Source organism: Dendronephthya gigantea, unplaced genomic scaffold, assembly GCF_004324835.1.
Source record: "Dendronephthya gigantea isolate DGI-Jeju-01 unplaced genomic scaffold, DenGig_1.0 000727F, whole genome shotgun sequence".
NCBI lineage: Eukaryota > Metazoa > Cnidaria > Anthozoa > Malacalcyonacea > Nephtheidae > Dendronephthya > Dendronephthya gigantea.
Genome location: NW_021163737.1, coordinates 16,079 through 25,602, shown reverse-complemented (window position 1 = coordinate 25,602; position 9,524 = coordinate 16,079). Strand labels below are relative to the sequence as shown.

Below are 9,524 nucleotides of genomic sequence, written 5' to 3'. Positions count from 1 at the left end.
ATGGGGTTCTAAAGCTGGTAGGGGAATAAAGCCTTTTAATAATGATTGAACTGTAATTTCTTGTGAACTTCATAGAGAATAATGAACAAATATACACTCATACTGTGATACATTGGCTTGGAATTTGCTCCAAAACGTGTGAAATCGAACATTTGTTGTGCAATCACCTTGCAAATATCAAAGAAACGGTATCAAATTTTGAATATAGATTAACCAATCTGATTGGTTTTTATTGAACCAATCGTGGAGTACAAAAATTGACCAATGACAAATTGACCTGTGTACAGAAATAACCAATCAAGTTGTCTTAATTTTGCTGAATTATGCAAGAGCCTACAGGCTATAAAACAGAGCCGTCTGCGACCGTTTTTCTCAGGTAAGTGAGTTCTTTCTTTAGGTAGGATCAAGGTATGTATAATTAATTTTTTAAATAGAAGTAGACCCCGTGGCCCCGCTGTTAGCTAAGAATCTCTCTCCCCGTATCTGGAAACACGGCTCACTGCTTGTCTAACTGTGTTTTGCTTTTCGTTTTCTAGGGAGCTACTAATAATTTTTTTTGTTTTTTCAGACAAAGACGATCGTAGTTTAGTTTCAGTATCCAACCCTAAGAAGCCACCCCATATCCATGCCGTCAGTTAAACCCCAGCCAGCAATTGCCTTCATGCTAATTGTGATGCTTAATTTTCTAGGAACAACTCACCATATTTTTTGTCGTTTCAGCTACAGAGTTAGTGGGTTGTGGGTTGTTGGATGTTGTGTCGTCGGTTGTGTGTTTTGTGTTGTGTTGTGTTGTACTGTCTTGTCCTCTACGTTTCGTATTGTCTGCCAGTCGGTTTGGGAGAAGCCCTGTAGCTCTCTCTTTTTCCTGGCCACACAAAGAACACATTTTGCGGATACTCCTTTTTAGGAGTTCATGGGTTCGAATCCCATGAATGTGTCAATTTCGCGCTGATATCTAATGTGGTCCGTCTCAAATACAAAAGCACAACATCCAACGGACAATCTGCATCCTTTCATCACACCAACTACAAGTGTTGTCCTCATACAACAGAATGAACTTCCAACGGAGCAAAGAGTAACCAATACCCAAGATGAAGTTCTTGTACCTTCTCAAACAGGACAGAATGCGGCACTTGTTAATGAAGTATTCTCGATGTTTAAGGGATCCTCTCAGTTAGACGTCCGATCAGAGGATATTTCAAAGTGGTAAGCTCATTTAAACTTGTGATTACTCTGCGAATACTTCACCCATTTTAATAAATATGAGACCACTAAACTCATTGCTGTCCGTCGTAAACGGCGCACACAGATAATTTCGGTTTTATCTGGAAGTGTTTTATCAATTCAACTAGAAATTGTATTATCTTAAAGAAAAAACATTTACCTATTTGTATAACTTTAGTTCATTTCAAAAGCTTTCCTATAAGCAGAGATATTTATTGCAGAACTTGTACTTTTTAAATTGAATGTTAGAGAAGCAAAAATACGCAAAGCCTTCCAAAAATCTCGCCTAAAAACCTCCAAATATTTGTAGCTTACATTGGGATCAATATTTTCATATATTTTACTCGAAATACAGTTGCTTTGGCGATTTGTAGTGATATTTCCAACAAATGTGTTTACAAACGGAAACCCGAAAATGTGCAATAATATCACCATATTAGCGAAAATTTGACAATTATGACCTCTAGGGACAATTTTACCCAGAAATCGATTTCTGGGCTTATTTTACCCCCACGGGGTAGGCAACATTACGTTTTTGACACCTCTAACCTCACGCGACAACCACTTGTGCATGCGGCTGAGCAACGCCTCGCTATACACAATAACAAATAAAAAAATCTATATTTTTCGAGTTTTTCTGCCCATCCTGACTTAAATCCTATCAGAAAAGATAACTAATGCCTTTACAGTTTATATGTAACGGTTAAAAGACGACAGGATAAAAAATAACGAAGAAAATAACGAAATTCCAAAGGCGAGTTATATTTCCATTTTGTAATCCTGTGTAATTTGATATGATTTTTAGAGCTGCACTGCAGTGTCAGGTTAACAGCAATATTGATTAATTTCTTGATTAGAAATTTTCGAGCTATATTTTGGTGGTATTTTTGTGCTTTTTAAATTAAACGGATTAATTTCAACATTAAAAAACCAAGATGATTTCATGATATCTGGTGATGGATACATGACAGCATGGGTCATAGCGCTAAGTATTATGCGTACACAATATTTCACTGGTGTTATAAAAAATAGATTTTTTTTCTCCCTTTCCTATTATGTAATTGCATTTACCAATATATATGTAACTGTCAGGGGTGGGGGTATTATGTGAATATGAAAGAAAACAACCTGCATTTTGTTCTGTATATTCTTGTGTTATAGAAGTCAAAAATACATGCTGTTACTATACTGTATAGGCCCTTGTGATTCATATACAATTATAGTTTCAATTGTGTGATAGTTATTTTTGTAATCTCAATTGTAGATTCTATGGCATATAGAGTCGAATTGGTACGGCAAAATATTTTTGAGAATTGAAGTTTATGGCGGTTCTTCAGGTATGTTCTGGCAATTCACTGAAATACTATTTGTTGGCTAAGGAATGTTGTCCCATGGTAGCGGTACGCATGAACCTGGGATATCACAATGCTGATAGCCTCACAACCCTGGACAATAATATAATAATTTACTTGTTCCTTGTGTTTCAATTTTAGATCAAATAAAGTATGGCAACCCAGGAGTTGCTAACAATTATTACCTTTCTCTTATCACTGACTACACCTCCATCCATCGCTATGCCATACATGGATTTGATGGACTGACATACCAAGCAAGGTAAATATTGCAGGCTACATGGTATATGTTCAGTTTATTATTATGTCATATTAGGACTGTTGGACATTATTTTTTTATTCAGTAATTCCCCTATATAGGAATGTGATAAAATTCGATGTTAACCCCCAAGTAAAGATTTCACAAAATCAATGGAAATAACGCTGTACCTCGACTGGTTTTAATTCTGGAGGAGCCGTGTATGGCAAAATTATATGCATTATCATTTCATTTTTGTTGATGATTGTTCGATGGTGTTTTGGTGCCAGAAGATAATTGATACTAATTATTGGCCCACGTACTGAAGACACATAACATCCCAGATAATAGCAACAAGTGTTGGGAATGCGGATAAGTCGACAGGACATGGTCGCTTAAATGAGGCAGCTTCCTGGTCTGCACGGAAAAATAACCAGGACCAAATGCATTCGGCAAGAAAGATGTTTGTCGGAGCGATTTCACTCAAAGTCGTCGTGATTATAATTAGTGGGTGAAGACCTATTCTGTGTCCTGTAGTTCCGACGGCAAAAATTCGATCATTACAAAATAAATGGACTTGTCAGGGTTAGCTGGATTAATAAGCAAGGCTTCTACAGATTACCCTGTCACGTTATATGCATCACATCATTTCCATGCGGTCATATATAACTTTTAATGTGTGATTAAGATTAATTGTTTAACAAATTATTCATTTCATTAGAGACTCGCTGGTGGAAAATGTCCTATCACCAACTGTAACCGCGCTTTACATCCGCATTCATCCAAAGACATGGTACGCAACATATCTTTGAGAATTGAAGTTTATAGCTGTTTTTCAGGTATGTTCTAGCAATTCACTGAAATACTATTTGTTCACTAAGGAATGAGAAATGACTGAGAGATCCATCTGACTGAAATATATAGCGAAAATTTTTCAATAAGTGGCTTATGTAAGAACGAGTTTTTGATTTAGAAATAAATTCTTTACACCCTACCAGCGGGTTTGTCAGGTTTTTTACTAACTTAGGTGCATTGGAATACAAGTAAAAATAAGGCGTGTTTTAGAAGTTATACCTGGACGAGGAATCCAGCATATCATTATGAGGAACAAAGCTATTATAGCGGTATATACTCAGGGCTATCACAATCAAGTTTAGTGTTATCGCTTTATTTCAATGTTTGCTGCACGGTCGGATTCTCAGAATTAAAAGAAAATCAAGCGAAAAGTTTCACACGTACAAAAGTATAGGTATGGAACTGGGGCCGGTTGTTCGAAAGATGGATAACTTATCAAACGGATAAGTCCTATCCAACGGATAAATCTGGATAATTATCCATTTGATAAAAACGCGTTGCAGGAAGCGTGGATAGTGAATGGATAGCTACCCAATAGATAAGTTAAAATTAACCAGAAGAAAACAGTATTATTCTGAAATTTCGTACCACAACGTCAGCTGTTGCTAAGCATTTACAACATTGAATTCATAATCATTACGAATTCTCGAATATAGTTATGAATGGAAAAGGCTTGAACAAGTGATTTGCTCGAACTTTGCACTTCACATCATAGTGATTTTATTAATTAAACACATTGCAATTTTATTCCTTGACCTTGCAACGCTTTGCCTTTCGGTCCAATAGCAAATTTAGAAACACTATTTTAATGTTCGTGAATGAAATTACTTAGATATTAGCAAGTTTCCTTGGAATAGGTTGAATCTTTCTTTGCATATTCGCGTTTATAAACTGATTAGAAGCGTATAGTAAATTTACCACCTGTTATAAATGCGAGGTTGTCCAAAAAATCGCCGGTCGAACGGAATGTGTAGGCAACGTGAAACGCTGCTGCGACAAATTGCACTTCGAAAACATTTTTTAATAGTGAATACAATCATGATGTGTATTAGTTTGTTGAAACACAGTAAGAGGAATATTGCATTTTTGTCCTATTTTATATAAATGTTTACAGTGTTTCCTTGTATCTTTGAATTTATCCACTGGATAGTGGATTTAAACCACCTCCGGACCTTGGATAAATTTATCCGGTAGATAGCGATTTTCATCCTCTGGATAAAGTTATACAAGCTTCGTGCAACCCAAATCACACGCTGGATAAAACTTATCCGTTGGATAGTGAGTTATCCGTTGGATACGACTTATCCACCTTTCGAACAACCGGCCCCTGTTCTTTTATTTATCGGAATAACTAGTGATGTGATCTTACATGAAGCATTTTCAGTCATGCTGCTAAATTGTCGTGCTGGCTTCGCCACTGAGTATTTTATTTGCTCGCAGAGCCTCGTCTGCTGAACGTGACCGTCGGCCAGTCTTCACCATGTACGGTGACAATTTTCTGCCTTTTAACTTGCCGACATGCAATGTTTCATTGCACGGTGAGTTTTCAACTTTACTGAAGGCGCTACTATACAATATGCAATTTTCCTTACAACTTGCAATGCAATTATAACTCCGAAGGATGTTAATTTGTAAAGAGTGTTCGAAATACTAAGGAAACGTTAGCAGATCGTAATAGATGTTCGTATTTGACAACTTTAGATGCCTCAGGAGTAGAATGGTTTTGCAATTTGCAAGGAAAGTTGCGTAGTGTAACAGCGCCTTGAGATTGTTTCGGAAAGCTGGTTAAATTTCGATGTAACTTGCAAACATGTAATGTTTCATTGCAATTGCGAGTTGAAAATAAGGGTCATTGGACGGAAGAACGGGACAAGTATCGTAGTTTTCAACATACCTTTTATAAGAGCGGAGACATTGATCTTCCATCCACGGTCGGTTTTATCATTTTTTCTGCTTTTTCTATCATTTCTTTATCCTACAAAAGACAAAAACCTTGTTAAATCGTGGATCAATCTAACACTTTTAAAAGCTTTCTCTCCTAACTGAACTAATTTTATTTATACCGTATAGTTCTATCAGTTCTAAATTGTCCTTCATGGAGGTCCAGTAGGGGTCATCCCGTATTGATCCAGTGTTACTACAGGAGGAAACCTGAACTAAACTGACTTTATTTATGCTGGATAGCTGTATCAGTTCTAAACTTCAACCAAACTAATTCTAACAATTCGAAAAAGCTGGGACTTCAGACGAAAAAGGTCAGCCGATTTTGAAAAATCTTAGATGCGGGGTGTTATAAGGCGGTTAGTAATTTCATCATCACCTTCATCCAAGGATGTTCCAGAGCTTCTGAAACCGTGATGCATTTTCTGTGACTAACAGTAAGCAGTTTTGTTATAAGATCCTTAGCTTCACTGCTAACATTCTTCCAGAGGTTGTTCGGAAATTTATACGACCCTTCTTTAACTTGTTTCTCCAATGGGTTATTTGCCTGCTTTGAAAAAAAGAAGATCCGGAAAGTCTAAAACACGTTAACTTTTCATTGACGTACTCCAATTTTGAAATGAGTTTAACCTACCTCCAGCTTCATTACAAATCGTGTTCACTACGTGAATTTGAGTAAACTGAAGTATATGGCATACCAAACATATAACACACGATTTCTTGTAGGATCGTTCTTCGGGCTACGGGATTAACATTTTGGTAGCGAGGTAACTTGGTGTACCACAGATTGTTTCCATATAGGAATTCTGATCTAAAAAATTAATTGTTATCATTGAGAAACTGTAACAATGAGAAATAACTGAACCTAAAACGTTTGCAGAATGCGCTCTGCTTTCGTAAAACGAAATCACGGACAAAAAATCGGAATTGAGATTATAGTGACTTCCAGGATTTGCTGGCAATGGTCACATCGAATGGTTTCTTCAAATACAATTTAAAGGGCAATTTAAACACAAGTTCAATACACAACCGACACAAACCTTTACAAGCGTTTCGTCATACGAGGAACACAATAAAACATTTTCTGGCTAGAGAAGAAAAAGTTAAATTATGGTCGTTAAAGTTTAGGATATAAAGACAGTAGTGATAAATAAATTAGGGCGTGCTTACCTTCCAATCCCTGTTAGTGGTGCCATTTTCATGTAAATGCTAAAAATACGAAACAGTATGAATAAAGTTAGTTTAGTTCAGGCTTCTGCAGTAACACTGGATCAATAACAGATGATCCTTAGCTTGGTGTCATTAAAAGCTCCAATCTCTTCGTGATATTTTCCATAAACTTTAGTCATCGCCTGTGAATGAAATATTCCAATTTGTTTAATTCATTCTTCGAAGGCTACACATGGCTACATTCCCGCTAAACGACATCCTCACCTGAAGGCACATTGCTTTCATAGTTGGTTTAGTTAAAAATGCAAAAAAATGCAGAGCGTTATAAATGACGTTCGTCAAAGGCAGAAAATTCTCAATGGATGAATGAATGAATAAAACGTACCTCGATTAGCCTTCAGAACCATGCCAGCACCTTTCACAATTGTTGTCGACGGATGCTGAAATTGTTGAGGAACGAATTCAAAACCACGATTGGTAAGAACCATTAGCGGGGCAATAGTAAAACATACATAAGCGAAGAAATGGTAAAATTGGTACTATAATTTAGTTTTGTCGTAAACCTACCTGGAACAATCGATAAACGCAATGACCCATTTCTAGACAAACAAATAACAGACTTCATGAGTTGCTCCTATGCATGGGTCAAGCTAGTGGACGTGGTAAACTTCACCAAAAAGGTAAAGAGAGAAAGGCTATTTAATCAACTCTCAACCTCAGTCAAAGAGCCATAAACTACCAAGAAGACAAGTTGAATGAAAAGCTCCTCAAATTTCTTTGTAGCATACCTGCAACTTTCTCCAGTAATTTCCCAAACCGTTCATCATCTGTTGTCTCACTAAGAGGAATATGCAATAGTCGATTTATTGTAACAGACTACATGAGTTGATTCCAAATATTGGAAGCAATCACACCTTACTATTAGTTTAACATGAATGTCCAACTTCACCCCCGTATTATTTTAATATATTGCAAAGCAACTAGAACAAACCTGTAAGGAGGACACAGAGCAAACGTCAGAAAATCAAGCAATCCACTTATAACTAAAACCCCAGTAGAACGAATATAGCAGAAAAGTTTTCATGGTTAATCTATTTCTTGTTTTTAGTTAGAAAGGTAGTTCAAATTAGAAAGGCAGTTGCTACGAATCACTTGCTGGGTTTTGCAAGGGAATTTCTCTTCTAAAACAAAGCTATATACATACAAGAGGGATGGAAAAATAAAATGCAAGGGTTCAGCATAGATTATAGGCAACCAACACCGCACATCTTACAACATTTATCGTGAGAATTTCCAACAAACTGCTTAGAAATTTTTCAAAGGATAACAAAGAGCTTTTATTTATCTGTTCTTGTCGAATGTCATAGTTATCGTGCGTTGGCTATATAAAAAACAGAATTGGTTTCGATAAAATTGGATCCTGTTAACATTCAGATTTCAAAGTTGGCTAAGTTTATGTGGATTGCAAGTTAAAGGGGTAACACTAATGACAGTGACAGATTTGGCAACATATTACCAGGAAATTCATCGTTAAAGTGTTGGCGCTTTCCTTTATACGGAAAAAACGGCCAGACCGGTCCTATTTTTGATCTCGGTACAGACAGATTACTGGTATTTTAGAGTGTTTCAAGAACTCTGCGTTCAAGTATATCGTTACTTGCATCTGTCTAGCTCGGAAATTTCGCAACTATATTCTTAACGAAATACTCTATCTTAAATTTAAATATGACCGGTCTGACCATTTTGGCCGCTTAAAGGAAAGCCCTCTCTTTACCTGCATCAGAGCACACAGTATGTCGACAGCGGCGTGAGTCACGGCTTCATTATTCTTCTTCAAAGCTTTCACAGTTTTCACACCAACCTTCTCATAGAAGCTGTAAAAACAAAACAGAAACACGGTCTAGAGAAAGTGAGCTGGTTGAGTAAACAGCGTGTGTTGTGGTTAAAGATAAACGTTTCTCACCTAGTAAGCGTTGTGAAACCTGCTTTGGATCCAACCTAATGTCTCAAAGCGTGAAACAGTGCTTTGAGATCTTTATCTGATATTTTGTTTTGGTCTCCTGCAAATAGACGAAACATTTTAACTATTTTATGTATATATTGAATACCTGTGAAGGTAATAGCAGTCAGAATATGTATATTTTAGGGGTGAACACTAAATATATTTATTGGCAAAGATATACAATACCTTCGTGAGCAATGAGCATTGTGATGGCATTAATGATAAGTCTTTCTTTATTCTCCGGGAAAAGTCCTTACAAAATATTTAAAATCGTTTGAAATATAAATTGGAGTTTAAAAGACTTAATATTCCAGCCGTACTTCTGGCGAGAAAATTCAAATCTACCATTTCATGGATTCGGACCCAGTCAACTCAGCAACCAGAGTTACCGCAGCGTAGTCCCTAGGCCTCTTAACGTTCTTATACGCGGCGAGCCGGGAACTGAGAGGCCTAGAACAAAATGTTTTGTATTTTGGCTATTTTGTCCCCACTTTCTGTATTGAGGTCAGTTTACGATCCACGACGCGGTTAACTGGCCTTGTTCGACGTCGCTAGTCAAATATTTGCTTGAAATAACCTACGGGATATTAATTATACTGTCAGGACTTCGAAATATCCATACAAACGTTTCAATGTCATTTGCTGTCGACGCTATCGACTATCAAGTAAACTCGAGTCCGTGCGTACATGGTTATGATTATAATAAGCTTCAATCTGCCAATTTAAATTATTCTCGCTTCCT

The 9,524-nt window shown here is 36.8% G+C and overlaps 2 long non-coding RNA genes across 2 annotated transcripts; both read right to left on the bottom strand.

Annotated features, from left to right (window-relative positions):
- Positions 1 to 6,111: 6,111 nt before the first annotated feature.
- LOC114544321 lies at positions 6,112 to 6,700 on the bottom strand. The gene is made up of 3 exons (XR_003690383.1): positions 6,651 to 6,700; positions 6,245 to 6,421; positions 6,112 to 6,160 (listed from the first exon to the last, which is right to left on the bottom strand). It is a non-coding gene; the product is annotated as an uncharacterized LOC114544321 (long non-coding RNA).
- Positions 6,701 to 8,615: 1,915 nt separating this feature from the next.
- LOC114544320 lies at positions 8,616 to 9,008 on the bottom strand. The gene is made up of 3 exons (XR_003690382.1): positions 8,969 to 9,008; positions 8,744 to 8,840; positions 8,616 to 8,654 (listed from the first exon to the last, which is right to left on the bottom strand). It is a non-coding gene; the product is annotated as an uncharacterized LOC114544320 (long non-coding RNA).
- Between the last annotated feature and the right edge of the window lie 516 nt (positions 9,009 to 9,524).